The 20,553-nt window shown below is 39.4% G+C and overlaps 1 protein-coding gene across 1 annotated transcript in view; it reads left to right on the top strand.

Moving 5' to 3' along the window:
- PSD3 (pleckstrin and Sec7 domain containing 3) overlaps positions 1–20,553 on the top strand; it is a 500,329-nt gene that overhangs the window by 134,236 nt on the left and 345,540 nt on the right.

Raw genomic sequence — 20,553 nt, 5'->3', positions numbered from 1 at the left:
GCTTACTTTCTGTCTGTCCAAGCTCCTCGTAAGCTCCATGAAGATGGGGATGTTTTATTTACTGCTATAGTCAGTAAACTATGCCTAGCACATAGTAAATGTTTAATAAATATTTGTCACATGAATGAATGAAAGAACTGGTATCCATAAGAAAGATAATAAAAAGTAAGCTGAAAGCTTTATTATTTGTTTATGTTATTGTTGTTCTTACCAGACTTAGCCAACTTATTTTGGTCATGGGGAAAAGGTGAGCTGATTGCACCCTATGCCTCAGATTACTCTGTGATCTAAACTTTCCTGTGCCCTTGCCACAAGGCAATATCCACTTCCTTTATCTTTCCCTGCGTCTCTGCTCTTTTCTAAGCACATTAACCACATTTTTATTCTTTGCTTCTTGTCTCCCAACACTCATTCATCCAGCGTTCATTTGGTATTCAGCAGAGTCAAACGTCATGGTGAAATTTGTCTTAGACATGTCCTCTTAGTTTCACCTTAAACTACTGAAATTCACATACAACATGATTTTAGATTGTTGAATATTTGAGTTGAAAATTTTTTGTATATTTGTGTTGAATATTTCTATCTTAAATAATGGCAATTTTTAATCCAACAATTATTTATTGAGTCCCTACTATAGACCAGGCACAGTACTAGAAGCTAAGACTATAACAATAAATAAGACTTCATGTTCTCTATCAACTGTATGCTGTTGGTATATGATTTATAATGCATCCTACCTATGCACTGAAGCATGTATAAGAAGGCTTCTAATTGAAAATACTGTAAAGATTAGAGTTATTTTTTGTATTTCAAATGAAAACTTTTAAAAAATGTATATTCCGAGACTCTTGGATTGTCCGAGAATTGAAATAACAAAAAGAGAAGTGAACCATAGAACACAATCAAAAAATATTTTCCTTTTGCTCTTTTGATATGAAATAACTGACATCTATGAAATGCCAAAACTCATAATATCAATAAAAATGAATTAATGAGTTTCAATTTTGAGCATCGAATATTAATTATTGCATAAAAAAACTTGAAATGTCCTGAAGCCCTGTAGTTCATATATGAAAGAAACTTCAGAAGTCTTCAAATTTGGCACTAAACACACTAAAATTGTAACGTCATTTTCAATAACAAATGTGAGACAGGACCGTTTCTAAAATATCAATGATAATTAAAAAAACACCCTTTTGATCAATTATGCTAGAGGAAAGACTAGATTATCTTTCTATTTTACCCATAGAGAGTGATGCGACTGCTTCATACTACTGCTTCATACCCACTAGGATGGCTATAATTGAAAATACAGACAACAACAAGTGTTACAATGTGGAGAAATTGGCTCCCTATTGGAATATAAAATGGTGCAGCCACTGTAGCAGTAAAGTTAAACAGTTACATATGACCCACAAATGCTACTGTAGGTATATACCCAAGAGAAATGAAAACACAACATCCACGCAAAAACTTGTACATGAATGTTTATAGCAGCATTATTCATAAAAGCCAAAAAGTGGAAGCAACCCAAATGTCCATCAATTGATGAATGGATCAATATATAAAATGTGGCTTATCCAAATGGTGGAATATTATTTGCCATTAAAAAAAGGAATAAAGTTTTGATTCATGCTGTACATGGCCGAGCTGCACATGAAAGAAACCAGTCAGAAAAAGAACATATATTGCATGAGTCTATTTATATGAAATGTCCAGAATAGGCAAATATAGAGAGACAGAAAGTAGATTAGAGGTTGCCAAGGGCTGAGGGCACTGGAGGAAAAAGAGGATTGACTGCTAAGAGTATAGAGTTTCTTTAGGGAGTGATAAAAATATTCTAAAATTGACTGTGGTAATGATTGCACAAAAACCATTGAATTGTTCACTTCAAATGGGCAAGTCGTGTGGTATATGAATTATATCTCAATAAAGCTGTTTTAAAAAATTATTCCAAAGGAATGATCAAGACTATGCAGCCAAAACACATGGAGTATTTTAAGAAGTTAATTAATAAAAATATTGTGAAGGCAGTTAATAAAAATGTGTGATTTTTCTGGAGTTGGTGATGTTTGTGGAATTCGTCAACTTTTTTGAATTTGTATTTGAAATTTTTTCCCATTCTAAATAAATATTCAGTTTGTGCCCAAAAAATAAATATTCCACAATCTCGTATTTCACACTGGCCTTCAGAAATAGTAACGATTAACTACATGCATGAATAATGCATGAGAAAATTTCAACTTCCTTTTCATTTCTTCGTTTGACCTCCAGTACCTAACATCTTGCCTACTTCATAGTTTCTCTTTCTTTTCACTCCACATACACTAGGCTCGTGGGCAGAGTCTAGGGGAGGGAGACAGTAGTGGATAAATATACGCCTGCCCATCACTTTTTAGAGGTTACTGCCCATAGCTTTTACCAAGGTGGCTGTTTGTGTATCCTAACATTGAACTTGAGCACACCTGTGATCATTTGAGCTGGGTGCCTGGGATCTCTGGGGGCTGGAGTATCAGAAATGGGGTTCTTACTCTATTTTCAATATTTCAAAAAGCCTAACAAAATATTTACACACAATGTACATGCTGGAAAATGAAATGTCAATCATTATTTGATTTGCTTTGGGCTTTGTCAACTCAGAAGGAGTTAACACTGGTTAATTTAAGCTAATCAGAATCTCTAACATTTATATCTTTGATTATTAAGGTAAGAAAATGAATTATTATTTAATAGATCACCTTTGTAAGAAAGATCTTAAAACAGTTTTGGATTCAGGGAGAAAAAATAAAAAGTTTCCTGTGTGAAGAAACCGGGAAACATATTACTGTTGCTTAATTTTTGAAATGACCCTTTATTGAACATTTACTACTGGGCCAGGAACTCTACATACTGTCATGCTAATAACAATTCTGCAAGGTATTATTGCCCTCATATTATAATTGAAAAAAACAGAGGCTCAGGTTACAGGTGTCTATTCTCAGATTCCTTAACTAGGAATCCACCAGGCCAGTTATCAAGTCCCAGGTAGCAACTATATTTTCTACATGGTCTTACTCCTAATTTTTTGCCAACAAAGTCATCAGACCCCAAGGTTCAGAAGGCTGGAATTTACTGGGAATAAGCACACAGGGATTATTTTCTTGGAGGTATTTCTGTAGGATGTAGGGGGGAATCTGTAAAGGAGAAATATGCCCGAGTAACTTGGGTGGTTTAAAATGTACACATCTGACCAAACTGCTGCTTTGGCTTGGGGAGCATGGACTGAGATCATTTTTCAAAAGTTGTAATGGTTTTGTATAAATGCATCCATTCCCTCATTCTGGTTCCTCTGATGGGTGCCACTCGCTGACTGATAGATGTGAATGGGGGCAGTGAAAGCAAAAGTAGGAGACTTCTGTGCCTCATTGCATTCTGACCTGGTGGGCTGGTCGAGGAACTTGACCCTTCATCTCCAACTCAAAGCTTGGCCATGTTAGTCACTTTCCTTTATTTGGGCATCTTCTATCGGTCACAAGAAGTAAGACTAGTCTTCGTGACATTAAAGCTCTCACAGAAACATACCATTAGCACCATACAATTGATAACATGGAGTTCTACCTCCAGGCGCTAGGATCTGGCAAGCATTGAACTTCACAAAGGTGAACCATCCTTTGCTCTAATAGCCTTTACAGAGGGCGGCTTTGGGTCTTCTGCCCCCTGTGTCAGAGGAGGGCGCCTTTCCAGCCCCTGCCCCTGCCGCACACCATCAAGGGGAAGACGAAAAAAGGCACCAGTCTGTGGCACTTTCGATTGAAACTGCAGTTTTGAAGTGAGCTATCGCCCAGCGCGCACATTCGTTGTGGGATAGTCTCGAGACGAGACAGCAGGGCGAATGTGGGTGCTTGTCCTCCGAGGCGGGGTCCGCCTCGAGGAGAATGGATCTTACATGGATCACCCATGGAGCTCCCTCAGAATCAAATAAAGCACAACACCCACCCAGGAGGCCACCGCCTGGCTGCCTCGGACCCCGAAAGCACCCGTGCGCGCGCGTTCCGGGACCATGCGGGACGGTGCCCAACTCGCAGCTTCCCCTACTTGGCCCTTCTCAGAGGAAACACCAACGAAAGCGCCCCTCGCTTTTCTCAAGGTGGGAAAACTGTCAGGGAGCAAAACAAAGCAACAGGCAGGTTTCACCAGGCAGAGGGTGAGCGCGTGGTGCTCGCAGGCGGTGAAAAGCCCCCTCGGCCTCCCCTGCCCGCTCCACCCCTTCCTGGCAAGCCGGCCCCCGACTCCCTCCTCTCCAGGGGGACTGGGCCCCCGCTCCGTCCAAGCCTCCCCCACTTCTTCCTTTCCCCCTCCCAACCTCTCCACCCTTTCCCATCCCGGGGATCCTCCCCTCCCGCCCCTCCGCCACTCCCCATCCCCTTGCTTCCCGTTCCCCACTCCACCCTGCTTGTCACCCCGCACTAGCCCTCCGCCCCTCGCCCCGCCTGCTCCCCCGCTTCCCTCGCTCCCCTGCCCCGGACGCCGGTCTGCCCACCTTCTCCCGCTTTGATACGGCCGCGGGCCCGGCCGGCAGCCTCCGCCAGGGTGCGCGCCGTCGCCACCGACGCCGCGGGGCTCCTCTCCCGCAGCCCCTCGGCAGTCCCGGGAGCCAGAGCCCGAGCGCGCGGCGCCCGCCGCCTGCCCGCCCGCCCGATCTCCCGCAGTCGCGCCCTGAGGCTCCCGGCCCGGCGGCGATGGAAGATGGAAGGAAGGAGTGCTGCGGTGAGGCTCCAGACCGCCGGGGCGGGGGCGCGCGGGGTCGCTCGCGGTGCTCGGCGTCCGGTCGGGATCGGGGTTTGCTGGGCTTTGTCGCTCCACAGTTCCTCAGGGTCCCTTGGCTACTTGTGTTTTTGTCTTGACGTCAGGATCTGGTGGCGATTTTCCTTTTAACCTTTATTTTCTTTGTTTGTTAGGAGCCCAGGAGGGTCAACTTTGCCGTGTTAAGGTTTAGGGGTTTTAACTGAGCTCTCCGCTTTGTAAACGTAAGACTTGGGGGAGAAGACTGAGTACTCATTCTTGCTTAATGATCAAAAGAAGGAAAGCATTAAAGAGGACCTGATGTGCCGATTTTACTCTGCCAGGTCAGCTCTTGTATTTAGGGACTATCACGTTTCTCTGTCAGAAAGGAAAAAAAAGAAAAACCCCACAAACTTGCTTTAGCGGACAAGGGAAGATTATTCGGTCTAATATTCCCAGTAGCTTTTGAAGACATTCATTCTATTTCACATGCACTTAACTTTATCCGCTGTTTTCAGGTTTAAATTCTGGCAAATGATGTTCTGAGATTAAAACAACAACAGGTTAACATATAGAGAACAGTAGCTTCAGAGTGTTGTCGGTGACCTAAATTAATAAATGTTTAGTTTTACTGTTTCCCAGAGGATGCAGTGGGCATTACGATGTCATTTTCCAGAGACTGGTTTGACCAACAGTGAGATCCAGGATTTCCACTCCGGAATAACTCTTGAGTGGGTCCAGGTCTGGAATATTACTTTAAGTGGGATTCTGGGAACAAATGCTTCAGTTCGTGAACTGTAATTGAATACAGTATATGCAAAGGATTTTGCAGAGCCCAGTAGCCAGGTAAGACAGGATTTCTGCTGTGAAGGAGCTTGCTTTCTAGTAGGAGAGACTTCTGCAAAGGTTATGATGAAGGAACCCAGAGGAGGAATTTCTGGCGTAAAGGCTTGGAAGTCCTCTGAGAAGAGCTGGCAGTTGAACTGGACCTTAAAGGAGAGGGTTTGGCAGCCTTTTTTTTTTAGTGTGCGTGGAGGGTGTTCCCTGCTAAAGGAAAGGAAATGCACTTTCTGTCCTCTTCCAATAAATGCCTTATCATCCTTTCTTAGATTATTTACAGATTGAGATATTCTTTTAAAAGTCATTACATTTCTCTTCAGCACTAAAAAATGCAGCATGATCAACAGAACCAATAAAACAATGCAAAATAAATTTAAACCTTCCCAACCAATTTTTAGTGGCTTGGTGCAAGTCCTTCTACAACTTTCTTATATCCATCCACAAATCATATTACAAATATGTGATTTTTTTCTTGTTTGTATTTTATTAATATACACTTTTTTTTTTGTGCTAAAGGGAGCAGAGTGGTACCATGGAAAGCGCTTGGACTAGTAGGTAGGACACCTGGCTTTTAGGTTTTCTCACGGCAGGGTGAATTTTTGCCACTGCCTTAGGCAAATCATTTACCACTGTAGCTAAAATTTCCTTCTCTATAGGATGAGGGGATTGGGTAGATGTTCTCTCAGAGCCGTCTAGCTCTACCATATTATGGTTTCATGCCTAAACGTGTATGCGTTTGGTGATGCACTCTTAATTTCACATTCTGAATATCTCAGTTTGTATGTTCTGTGATTGGACCCGCGCTCTTATCTTGGCAGTTGAATGTGGGAAAGTGATTAAAACTGCAAAGCTAAAATAACTTTATTTTAAGGTTAGATTCCACAGTTGAATCTTTTTTTTTTTTTAATGCAAGCATAAGGGGCTTGATTCACAAATCTGAATGTGTGTTGGCTTTAAGAAGTTTTGTTGGCACTATTCACTTCATTTGTGACCAAAGAGAATAATACATGCTTTACTATACACATTGAAGAAGTTCAATTTTGCTTTTAATTAAAGTAAATACTAACAATTAAAAAAAATGGATACCTTGGAAACCCTTACAGGTTAGTAAATCTTGGGAATTTGGAAATAAAAATAAGATAGAAAATCAGCACACTGAAAAAGGAAAATTCAGAGATACTTTCTATCAACGGCTGTATTCACTTTCTAAAACCTTGATATTGATCTATTTGTTTGCTAATCCTGATGGAAAGTGTGTGAGTGGGATTTAGCCTGTCACTACATTAAAAAAACATGTCCAAAGCATTACTACTTTTAGAGGTGATTTTTTTTCCTTTAGTAATTCTGAAGTCATCTGTCACGCATTATTCATAAACTAAGACACCAGTATGGTAGTAGGCTAATCTCGGTCTTGGTTAAGAAATGCTGAAACAAAAACCGTGTGAACATTACAATGTGTGTGTGCTTTGGCATACAGACTGGTTCCTTTGAGATTTACTTTGTCGTCATTTGGCAATTACAAAAAGAAGGTTTCTTTGGACTTGGATTGGATTAGGAGGTGTGTAATGGAAGGTGATCCTTCCCAATTTTTAGAAGTAAATCCAGACATGATTGAGGTTTAGATGGTCTGTGAAAAATAATCTGAGGATTGGTATGTGACCATAATCTGCTTACCTGAGAATATGAATCAGGCTCTGTAGTTCTGTGTAATCTCGAATCACTGCCTCTTTGAAAGTTCTCAACATTCAGGGATTCTTCCCCTGCAGTCTGGGCCAAGCATAGCCATCCGTGGCTTCCCTTTGCTATAAGTGGAGATGTTTTCACCTTGAATACTGCCCCTCAGTTCTTCCTGAGTTGTTTTACAGTTAAACTAGCCTCATGTTATTTTAGGGGAGAACAGGATCCAGATGAAATTCTCCAGAGCATTTGTTTGGAGTGTCCACATCTGGGTAGTTTATGTTGTTTGTGATTTTGTATGCAGACTCAGAGATTTGCTGGAAAGAATTTCAGTGGTGGCATTATTTTTTGAGAGTGTGTCCCTTTATACCTTTCCTGTGTTTCCAAGTTACAAGACCATCTCCCAAAGACATTTTTCACATGCTCCAGATTTAGTAGTGTTAGTTGTAGTGACAAGTGGCAGTGTCAACCACTGTTGCAGTTTATTGTGGAGAAAAAGGCTATGTTGCAGCATTAGTTATTAACAAGTTATTCTCACCCAAATTGCCAAATTTCCATGCCTGGTTCAAAAATAAGGTATGACTCCTATCATTGCTATGTTATCTTATTTATATAAAAATAGCACATGTGCCTGCAGTCCTTGTTTTTCACTGGGCCCAGAAGGTCAACAAACTGGGACCCATTGGTGCTGGGTGAGCAGGGACTTACTCTGTTGACACTCGAGGGCACTGAGGTGGTAGAACATTTTCTCTCTTGGGAATCGCTTAAATGTGAACAACCATCTAGTTTGAAATTCCCTTTCTCTGGCCACAAATCAGTGAGATGAACAATTTGTACACGTTGATGGATATTTTAGAAGTTCATTATTGGAGTTTAGGATTTAGTGGGAAAGTGAACATTTTGACTTGATCCTGGAGCTCTTTTTCTGCATAGTTATTTTCATGTGGGTTGTCTGAGAAGCATTTTCCTTTAAGTTTCATCTTAAGTCCTAACTTTCAGAAAATGCTTAAGTGATGGTTTCAGGCATAGTGCATTGTTAACAATCACAGCAAATATTTATTGAGATCTTATTGTGTGCTTTAACACAATTACCTCCTCTAGTCCCCATGACAACTCCATGAGATCAGTACTGTCATTATCTCCATTCTGAAGTCTGGAGAGGTTCAGTGGTAGAGCTGAGATTTAAACTCAGGCAGCCCAGTTTTCATAACCATCATTCTGTTTTTATGTCCTCAAAGTTAGCATTGTATGTTGTAGAAACTGAGCTCTTTGGTTCTAATATTTAGATTCTGTAGGTCTTAGAATCTAAATTGGATGACTAATTCATCAACAACTGTTATTTTATATATCTGTTGGCTTAAATAGTGGGACAAGTATTGTTCTTTGGCTCAAGAGGTAGAAATTGTATAATTTTCTTTTAAAACAGACATAGTGTCTGAAGGGATCACTGTAGGACCACATGTAAGGGGTATCATACAGTTATAAATAATTAATAGAATTCAGAATAAAGCAGATTAATAAGTTAAAATTGAATCTAAGACTTGCCTATTTTAACTTCATAGAAGTGATCTAGACTTTTCTACAACTGGTTGTTGACACAGAGAAAACTGTTTTTCCTTGTTCTTTTTTTTTTTTCCCTCATGAGCCGAGACTTCGATTGTTGAGAAAGAGTCAGAAACAATAGAGAAGAGGATGGGGAATGAGCTGAGGGCATTCATAAGAAGATGAGGTGGCAGCTGCTCCCTGTTTCTCTTGCCTTCTGTCCTCACTTTTGCTAAGAAAAAGTGAATTATAGAAACGGAGCAGCTTGGTTCTTCCTATGGCTGTTTGGTCTGTGAACAAGGGAAGTAGAAAAATTTCAATAGAGGCATCTGTAGCTTCTTTTGTTGGGCCTCCAGGAGACTGTTGGTTAAGGGCCAGAGGAACTGCTTTTCTCCGTGTATGAAAACTGACACGCTTTTTTGAATTTCGATTTTCAACAGTGCTTATTTTCCAAGAAGTTATCTGATAGGCACAGTATAGATTGAGCCAGAGGACACTGAGGGAAGGGGAGATCTAGGTGTAAGGTGAGCAGCACAGACAATGCAATTAGATGATTGCCGCCTTTGTGATTATATTATTTTCTAGCAAAATTTCATAGGGGAAATACTGAGAAATGGCACAGGGTCTGTGATCTTCCAGGGCATCTCCCCTAACCTTCCTTTCATACTTCTAAAAGCTACAAGTAGTGGGTATTTGAAGAAACAAGATATTTCCTTGGGGCTGAAACTTTTCATTTGAATATGAGTTCCTTTGGGGCAGAAGTTTATGTTTTTCAGCTTCATTTCTTGTGGCTCTAAAGGGTCCATGAGCTGCTTATCCCACCTACTGATGCTTACTTTTCCCTGTGGAAATCTCTCATATAGAAAAAAAATCCCATTGTTTTTATGAGCTAATATCTGGCAGAAATCAAAGTACAGACAATATGCTTTTCATTCATTCAGCAAATGTTAAGTACTTACTGTGTGCCAAGCTCTGTGTTAGGCTCCAAAAACCCTGTCCACTGACCACTAAGAAAAACTGCCAAGAAAATTCAGAGGCTCTTGGCTCATATTTCTGAGAGTCAAACCTTACAGTTTGTAAATACTAAAACTATTGTGTCTAAGAACTTTGAATTTACAAACTTTCATAGAATCAGTGAAGTCACTCTAAATCAGTGTTGTTCAATAGAACTTTAATACTCTGGTGGAAATTTTGTATATCTGTGCTCTTCAGTGTGGTAGACAGTAGCCATGTGTAGGTATTGAGACCACTTGAAATGTGACAAAGGAGAGTTAAGAACTGAATTTAAATTTTTATTTAATTTTAATGAATTTAAGTAGCCTCATGTGGCCAGCAGCTAATATTTTGGACAGCACAGCTCAAGAGTGAAATGCTTTAATGAAGGCATCGGCTGTCCTAGGCAGTCGTTTCCCACTTGACCATCTGGTTGCTAGTGGTATGTTTACCAACTGGGCTTTGCTAAGTTTTGAGTTTTGCACGTATTTATCCCATCAGTCCGAAAAGTACAAAAGCAGCGAGAGTGTATGGAAGCATGGAATTTTAATGGAAATGAAAGAGGAAATAAAATCATTGAAAACGATGAGAAGAAAAATGTATTCAACAGTAGGAACTATTCTGAAAAAAAAAAAAAGAATCGTGAAACAGTGTGTAGTTGAGAATACTCAGCGAGATGGAAGAAAAGCTTTTGATAAAATGGAAAAACTTAAGTGTCTGGCTGAGAATCCACTATTATATCAGTTCAAGAGATGGCTGTTAGTTGTTTGAGAACTTACAGAGATGGCAAGTATGCTGTAGTTTAGCAGTCCCCAACCATTTTGGCACCAGGGACTGGTGCTCCTGTGAGAATCTAATGCCTGATGATCTGAGGTGGAGCTGAGTCGGTGATGCTAGCGCTGGGGAGCAGCTGCAAATAGATGCAGCTTCGATAGATCGCCGCTCACCTCCTGCTGTGTGGTACCGATCTGTGGCAGTCCTCGGCCTGGGGGTTGGGGACCCCTGCTGTAGTAGACCATTTTTGCAAGCTGTGGATAGAACCATAGCTTTAAGCCTGGTTTGAATTTGCATAGCATCACAGTGAGTATCCGGGTGTGTAGTGCTGGATATCTAAGGGCTAAAGTCTTTCCTGGGACACCTGCAAAGCTTTCTTGGAGGCCCAATTGATTTTCGGTGTAGATGAAGCTGACTGAATAGCATAAATATTGTCAAGGCATGTGCCTGATTTTAAAACTATATGGTGGTAGAGGTGCTTCTGTACCACAGTTAGAGAGAGAGAACACACTAAGACTGGAATGGAGAAAAAAACTCTTACTCTTTATCCCTAAATACTTTTTAGTAACAAGTCTGGGAGGTAGACAGCCACATTTGCAGGCTCCAGGGTTTCTCCAAGGTCAGATATACAGAAATAGCCTTGAGTTTAGCATGTGAGAAATCATGAGAGAATTCTCATGATTTGGCCTCTGTTGGAATACACTTCAGTTTTGAGTTTTGTAACTTGTGAAGACAGTGATATCAAGGCATGACAATGTAAAAATATGGGGATGGGAAGATGAAAAATAATAACATGTATTCTGTATTTGTTATGTGCCAGGCACTGTGTGAAACAGTGTGTGTGTGTCTGTATATGTGAATTTATATCTTCTTACATGTTCTTTACAATATTGTAAGATAGGTGGCATCCCCAATTTCAGAGCATGAAATCGAGGCTCACGGGATTTTTTTTAAAAAACGACTTTATTGAGATAAAATGTGCCACAAGTGTACATTCAGCGTACATTAAAGTGTATATTCAGTGATTTTTAGTATGTTCACAGAGTTATGCACACATCACATCAAGATCAAATTTAGAGCATATTCATCACCCCTAAACAAATCGGGACCCATTAGCTTCTATTCCCACTATTGCCCCCATTGTCTGACCCAGACAATCACTAATCTACTTTATGTCTCTATGGATTTATTTCTTCTGCATATGTCATATAAATGGAATCATACAATATGTGGCCTTTTGTGATTGGCTTCTTTCATTTATCATACTGTTTTTGACGCTCATTCATGTTGTAGCACGTATTAGTACTTCATTTTCATTGCTGAAGAATATTCAATTGAATAGACAGGCCACATTTTATTTATTCATTCATCAGATGATGGGTTGTTTCCACTTTTTAGTTATCAGGAATAATGCTGTGTGAACATTCATGTCCAAGTTTTTGTAGGGACATATGCTTTCATTTCTCTTGGGTACATACCCAAGAGTACAATTGCTGGTTAAACTCTATGTTTAACACTTGGAGAAATTGCCAAACTGTTTTTCACAGGGGCTACACTGTTTTACATTCGCATCAGCAATGCATGAGAGTTCTCATTTCTCCACATTTTCATCAGCACTTATTTTCTGTCTTTTACCCATCTTTGTGGGCATGAAGTGGTATCTCACTGTGGTTTTGCATTTCCCTGAAGATGTCGAGCATTTTTTCATGTGTTTGTTGACCATTTGTGTACCTTCTTTGGAGAAATGTCTATTTAGATCCTTTGCTTCCTTTTTAAAATTAGGTTGTCTTTTCAAATTTAGTTATTTGTCTTTTAATTATTGAATTGTAAAAGTTCTTTATATATTCTGGATACAAGTCTGTTGTTAGATATATGCTTTGCAGAAGCCTTCTCCTTGGGTTGTGTTTTCACTTTCTTCTTCCTGTCTTGTTGAAGCAAGTGAGATCATAAGCAAAGCAGGGGAGAGCTAAGACACTTCTAGGCCCTCACATAAATGCTGAAGTCATTTGACAAAACGATTCATAAAATGAATATCATTCTTTTTGTTTTTGGCTGGAAGAAAGGATAGATTTAACTTTTGCTTTGGCTAAGCTGCTTGAGAGGATTGCAGATCACTGAGGAGACTTTCATGTGTATCGAATGGAAATTTTGGAAGTCGTTTCTCTGGAGACTTGTATGTACAGAAAATAGTTCTTTCCTCCTGGATTAGACAGAGAACTGCTTGAAGGGAAGAGGACACCTACCTATAAGATCCCTCTTGATCTTTTTAGGTTCCATAACTTTATGACCTAAGTAGTATTTCCCAAACTTGTCTGTCACTAGAATCACCTGGTTTCAGATTTCTTGAGCCTCCTGAATTCAGGTTCAGGTCCAGTAGTTCTGAAGTGGCATATTTCATAATCATCCCATATCATTCACATCAGGAATACCTGAGAAACTCTGATCTAAACTGGTGATAATAATGACCTTTTAGTGGTTGCCCTAAGAACTTAATTAGATCTCTATAGTGGGTGTGGTCAACAGGTGGCAAACATCCCTCACTGAGGTTGATTATAAAGAGCCGATCCAGCCAGTCTGGCTACTTTGCTTACTGTAGCTACTGATTTTGATCCAAGGCAACCCAAATGCTCTTCCTCTCCTGTCATATAGTAGAGAAGGTTTCACCATAAAAATTTAAATCAGATTCACAAACATTTTCAAGTCGTAAGGTTGCCAGCACCCTCTCAAGGGTATTTCCCCCTCCCCTTTTCCTTTCCTTTAAGATATGTTCATATTTTCTTGACATTGCTGAATCCCTGGAGGCTTCTCGTAGCTACACATCTCTGTGAAACCCGATGGCGAGAAAAAGGCATGGAAAGAAAAATAGATTGCATTTTATATAATCCTTACTCTTTACTTATTTTGGGTTGTTGGTCAGGTTCTCCTAAAGGGCTTGATAAATGTAAGATTGGACCAGCTCCTTTTAACAGGGAAAGGGCGATGCCTTTGATTGCTCTTCTCTTAAAGGATATTCTATATCACCAAGCAAGTAGCAGTGCCAGTGTTGTGGTTAGAGTGTGGCCTTGAATCTCATGGTGTGATTGGCATCCTGGCTCTGCCACCTTCTAGCTGTGTTACCTTGGGTAAGGTATTTTAATGTCTCTGTGCCTCATAGCCTCATTATCTCATGGAATACCGTGCTTAATGGTTGGGGGCTTAGAGCAGTACCTACAGCAAAGAGGCAGTAAACCAGTAGGACAGTAAATGGGGCCCGGATAGTAGGTTATATTTACCTGGTAGGTAGGAGGTAGAATTATTTCTCTTCTTAAAGTTACACAGCTATTAAATGGTAAAACTGTGACTGCCTGTAGGAATGCCGTGTGGGAAGCCAAGAGGAAAACTCTAGTATTTTTTGTGGTGCTTTGGTACTTAATAGTCACTCAATAAATGTTTGTTCAATGAATGAGAACCAGCCCAGGCTGTTTAATAGCTAAGCCCAGGAACCCTCCCATGAATGTTTGGACAGAGTTGGTGCTCTGACATTTAGCCTTGTCTCATGGTAGAGGAGAATTTCTAGAGTCAGCAGGATTTCTGGCCTAATCATTTTTTGCTATTGGCTTAATTGTGGGTCTTGTTGCATCTCCTGTTTTGAGAAAGTGGAATTTTCTCCACTTGGCAGATAGTGTTTATGGGCTGCTTTTAGAGCTCCAGGTGTATGACTTTCATTATAGCTTCCTTGCAAATGACAACCTAGGGCACAAAAGATAAGAGTAATGTGTTACTGTGAATTTCTTCACACAGGCCTTTGCCTTCTGGCAGAGGCATCTAAAAGAGTAGATAAAGGCTAGGGCTGTGTTTGCCTGGTGTGATGTAACGGTTTCAGAGACCCATTTCATTTATTTTTTTGATTTTATCATATTTTTTCATTCTTGATTCATTTCTTCCTACCTTTCTTATGTGGTCTATGTACTGTGTTGATGGGTCCTGTTTGAGGGAAAAAAAGCTACTAAAACAGCATAATATTCTAAATCTGGAGCTTTAGTAAAGATATATTTACTTTAAAAATATATTCATATATTATTTTATTTATATGTAAAAATGTTTACATATTTAAAAGAACTTGATAGACTCAGAGTAATTAAAGTCAAAATTTTACAAGCACTGTTAAAATAAATATATCTGTGATTATTTAGTCAGTGAGAAAATATTCTAACTTATAAAATCATTATATATCAAGAAGGTTCTCAGGAGAGGGAAAAGGATAATGGTAATTTTTTGGCGTATATAGGGATTTGTATCATGAATCTTCATATGTGACAATTTATAATTTGTGTTTTGCCTCTATTTAGTAAAAACAATTTAAAAATAAACCATTATGAGCAGAATTCTGTTATAGCCATTTAATGTCTTTTTTTCTCAAGCATTTCACTTAGCTTTCATGGAAATAACTCTTTTTTATTATACCCATATATAATTGTTTTACATAGTATTTAATTAAATTACACAATTTCAGTAGCAAGTACAACTGGCAGAAATCAGTTTGGAAGCAAACACAACTGATTCTTGGTTCCTATCAGCTCAATGATAGGAGCAGAATTACATGAGCTTTCCAAAGCCTTGATTATTAGCTAGGACATGGGATAATAATGGGCGTCTGCTAGGACGTCTTATAGGGTGACTGTTCGTCCTGGAGTCGGCTAATTAGAGGTTGGTTAAGAGCTCCTGCTGTATACACAACTTTAGAAACAAAAGCAAACCTGATATAGCATGTGAGATTTTATATTATCAAGTTGAGAAATCAGGACACTCTTTCCATTTTTGTTTTAAAATCGCTTTTGGCTTTTATCTGCCTCATGTCATGTCTGTGTACAGTTACTTCATTCCTGAATTATTTATTTCTGCATCTAAATGTTTTTTGAAATTATTTTGTTTTCCTTTTACCTGGAATAGAATTTGAAGTTCTTTTAAAATGTGATTTATAAAAATATGACCCCCCCCCACATCTATCGAATGAATGCATTACCAAAGTCTAACACAACAATAACACATTTTTTTCCTCTCATACTTGAGTCCAGAGGTTCCCTGTAAGTGGGTTACGCCCAGATTTTATACACCATTAAAATATTAAGTGCTGTGTGCTTTGTGTTATAATTTCTCTATCATTTGAAGGCATCAAAGTCCATTATATTGGGGTGGCTACTTTCTCCTGCTTCTGGAAGGGTGGACGTATTGAGACCATCTTTTCAGTGTGCTCTGGTGAAGCGAGATCTAAGGTTTTGAGAAATCCTAGTACCTTGGAGTGTTTTAGAGCATCTCTCAGTTTAGGGAACTATTTCTTTATAATTAGATTTTGTATGAGGTTAATTTTAACTATCAAATTGGAGCAACTTTGTTTTTTCCACAATATCTGAATATGTATTTGCATACAAAGTGCCTATTAAAATACAACCCTTTTAAAAGGCTACAAAGTATATACTATAATAGATCCTATGTCTCTCATTAATTCATATATTCATTAAACATATATTTATTGAGTGCCTCCTATATACCAGGCTTTATTTTAGGTATTGGGTACATAGTGCTCAACAAATAGGCAAAAAAAATCTTACTCTTGTAAAGTGAGATAGACTGTGTGTGTGTGTGTGTGTGTGTGTGTGTGTGTTTATGTGTGTGTGTGAAGTACTTTGGGGAAAAAATAAGCAAAGAAAGAAGAGAGGTTAGGAGTGGGAGGAGTTGCAATTATAAATAGGATGGTCAAGGATGACCTCACTGAGGTGACTTGTGTTGAAAGGCCTGAGGAAAGAGAAGGGAGTCATGTGACTGTCTTGGGGGAAGAGTGCTCCAAGAGGAGGGGACGGCAAATGCAAGTCCTGAGGCCAGACCATGCTTTTGAATGAAAGGAACTGTAAAAGACTGGTGTGATGGAGTAGAGTGATCAGGGAGGAGAGCAGACACCAGTTCTTGTAAGTTCTCTGGTCTTGCAGGGGCTTTGGCTTATATTTAGAGTGAGGGCTTTGGCTTATATTTAGAGTGAGCAGAAAAGCTGATGGAAAATTTCAAAGATGTGACATGATCTGGCTTATGTTTTAAGAGAACACATTACTACTGTGTCCCATGAGACTAGACTTAAGTAGGGAAGGGCAGAAGTAAGGAAACCATTTAGGAGGTTATTGCCATAACCTAGGTGAGCGATGGTAATGGCTGGGACCAGAGCGGTATGTTTTGAAAGAAGAGTGAGGAAGAGTTCCTGATTGAATGTGAGACGTGAGTGAGAGAGCTCAGCGGTGAATTGCAAGGATTTTGGTTTATGCAGCTTGAAGGATAGAGTTGTATTAAGTAATATAGGGCGAAGCTGATTCAGGGGAATGATCAGGAGCTCAGTTTTGGAGATGTCCAGTACACAGTTGGATATCCTCGTCTGGGTTTGAGAGGAGGGGTCTGGGCGGAGATAAACATTTGTCAGACTGCAGAGACTGGACCAAACCACGAGGCAGCGATTGCAGATAGAAAACGAGGTTCAGAACCAAGAACGAGGAAAAGCTGCTAATGAGGGAGGAGGAAAACCAGGGCAGTTTGGTGTCTTTGGGGCCAAGTGAAGAAACTGTTTCCAAGAGGATGATTCCCAAGAGATGAAGTGAAATGAAGATCGCGAGTTGACTTAGGGATTTAGCGTAGGGAGGTCAAGACCAGAGAACTTACAAGAACTGGTGTCTGCTCTCCTCCCTGATCACTCTACTCCATCACACTGGTCTTTTACAGTTCCTTTCATTCGAAAGCTTGACAGCAGCAGTTTTGGTGGAGTAGTGAGGACCACGAATTGCTTGGTGAGGGTTCAAGAGAGAATAGAAGTAGAGATATGGAAACATCCAATGTGGACAAATATTTTGAGGATTTTTGCTGTAAAGCGAGGGTGAGAAATATAGCCGAAGGTAAAGTGAGGTCAAGAGGGATTTATAGGGGAAAATAACAGTATGTTTGCTGATGGGAAAGATAGTTCAGGGGAAAAAAGGAATGATCCTTCATGTCATAGCATAATTCCCATTTAGGAGAATTTGGTTTAGTTTAAAACAGCTAAAATCATTTAGCTTTCTATTATAAACACTAATTTTTGTTAATGTAGTCTATATTTTCAACAAAGTTCTTATTTTCCCATCTCCATCAAAAATCAAAACTTTTTATTTTGTCTGAGGCTTTAAATAAATTATTTTTTGGTACGGATAGTTTGTTTATATTATTCAACTAATGCAGTCCCTAGTTCTGCACCAGTATGCATGGGCTTGAGGTACCCTCCGTTCACAAACTTTCAGTAACCGATGACTCTTTTTAGAAGACTTTATTTTTTCAGAGCAGTTTTAGGCTCACAGCAAAACTGAGAGGAAGATACAGAGATTTCCCATTAACCCCCTTTTTCCCCACATTCATAGCCTCCCCCATTATCAACATTCCTCATTAGAGTGGTACATTTATTACAGTTGATGAACCTAATGACACATCATAATCACTCAAAATCCATTGTTTACATTAGGGTTTACATTACTCTTGGTGTTATATATACTATGGGTTTGGACAACTGTATAATGATACGTATTTACCATTATAGCATCACACAGAATATTTTCATTGCCCTAAAAAGCCCTCTGTGCTCTGCCTATTCATTCCTCCCCTCTACCCTAGCCCCTGGCAATCACTGATCTTTTTATTGTCTCTGTGGTTTTGACTATTCCAGAATATCATATGGTTGAAATTATTCAGTGTGTAGTCTTTTCAGATTGGCTTCCTCTATGCCTTTTCATGGCTTGATAGCTCATTTGTTTTTAGTGCTGAATAATATTTCATTGTTTGGCTGTACCGTAGTTTATTCATCCTTTCACCTACTGAAGAACATCTTGGTTACTTCCACGTTTTGGCAATTACAAATGAAGCTGCCGTAAACATCCATGTGTAGGTTTTTGTGTGTACATAACTTCTTTGGGTAAATACCCAGAAGATGATTGCTGGATCATATGGTAAAAGTACGTTTAGTTTTGTAAGAAACTGCCAAACTGTCTTCTAAAGCACGAGTCCACCCCTGGGCCGTGGATCAGTATAGGTCCGTGGCCTGTTAGGAACCAGTGGGTGAGTGGCAGGTGAGCTAGTGAGCAAAGCTTCATCTGTATTTGCAGCCACTTCCCAGCACTAGCATCACTGCCTCAGCTCCACCTCAGATCATCAGGCTTTAGATTCTCATAGGAGTACCAGTCCCTGGTGCCAAAAAGGTTGGGGACCACTGCTTTAAAGTGACTGTATCATTTTCCATTCCCACCAGCAAAGAATGAGCGTTCTTGTTGCCCCACATCCTCACCAGCCTTTAGTGGTATCAGTGTTCCTGATTTTCGTCATTCTAATAGGTGTGTAGTGGTAACTTATTGTTTTACCGATGACTTCTTTAGCTTTATCTCAGATGATAATTCCCCACCATCCTTTAAGCGTGTATAACTCCTCTGAGTTTTCCAAGAATTTATTCAGTCAATAAAATAGTCTTTGCTTGCATTGTACATATAAGGTCCTGTGTTTACAGATAGCAACCACAGGGAAACAAATGGGAACCAGGAGGTAAACGCCTCTGGATCTTCTCTGTGCATGCTGTATGCATCACCTGGGGATACTGTTGAAATATAGATTTTGACACTAGGTTTGGGGTGGGGCCTGAGATCCTGCATTCCTAATAAACTCCAAAGTGATGCCAGTAATGCTGGTACACCTCATACCTCACTTTGAGTAGAAAGATATCAGAGTACTACTTCTCAGCTTATTTTGTTTCCCCTAAGTTTTGCTCATGTTTTGTTCTCTTCCTCCTTTCTCTTATTTCTGCACTGGTCCTCTCTGGCAGGACCTTATGACTCTCAGAATGTACATTTTAGTATCATCCACCTTCCAATCCTTGCGTTTTTATTGGTCTGTGCAAAAATGCTACTGGCTTCTGTTTAGTTATTAGGTAGCTGAAGAGACTCAAGGCAAGTTTCATTCGTATTACCTGCAGAAGCCCAGACTTCGGGGTCTTATTTGAATCCCGAGGCCATTTTCCTCCTAGGTTCTGAACACCTACCTGCATGTGTGCTGTAAGACCCACAGGCAAAGTCCCAGCACTTGAGCCATTTTGCCAGTTCAAGTGTGTTCAAGTTTTGTCAGCTGTCTATTGCTCTGGACACTTGCAAGCTAAGGCTAACTCTCTTGATGGAGGTCAGTTGCTAAGCTGTGTTATGTAAGTAAATCTGGTCAGCTTATGAAAAATAGAGCATATCTTTTCCATTCACCATATTCTGATAAAAGCTTCTCAGATGTCTCTAGAATTTAAAAGGTACTTATCAAAGATTCTTATTATTTTTTTGATTGGGGAGGAATTTGAAATTAATTATATATGAACTCTGAAAATTCACTTAAGTTCTACATTTAGTTTCTGCTATAATTTAGATCATATATCTTGTCCTGAATTTAATTTTCACGAGCCGCATTTTTTTGGATCATCTATATCAGTGCTTTCCAATAGAAATATGTGATTTATATATATAATTTAAAATTTTCTAGTAGCTACCTTAAGTAAAAAGAAACAGGTTAAATTAATTTAAATAATATATTTTATTTAACACCATATAACCCAAACATTGTCATTTCAATATGTAATTGGTATAAAAATTATTAATGAGATAATTTATATCCTTTTTCCCATACTGAGTCTAGGATATATGGCATATATTTTATATTCACAGCACATCTACCATATTTCAGGTGCCAAATGGCCCCATGTGGCTATTGTATCGGATAGCGCCGATTTATGTGCAAAGCAGTTGCAGGTATAATAAGCGCGGTGTTGTTTGTACCTTTATTTCATCATTCTCTGTGAATATTATACACTATTTGCTGTAGTGATAGCATTGATGGTTAGTTAAACGTTAAAATTAGGATAGAATTTTTTACATTCATTTTAAAATCTAAGTTAATAGGTGAGTG

The sequence above is a fragment of the Pteropus medius genome, unplaced genomic scaffold, assembly GCF_902729225.1.
Source record: "Pteropus medius unplaced genomic scaffold, Ma_sr-lr_union100, whole genome shotgun sequence".
In the NCBI taxonomy this organism is placed as follows: Eukaryota; Metazoa; Chordata; class Mammalia; order Chiroptera; family Pteropodidae; genus Pteropus; species Pteropus medius.
Note: the sequence above shows the minus strand (reverse complement) of the source record. Positions and strands in the feature narration are given on the sequence as shown.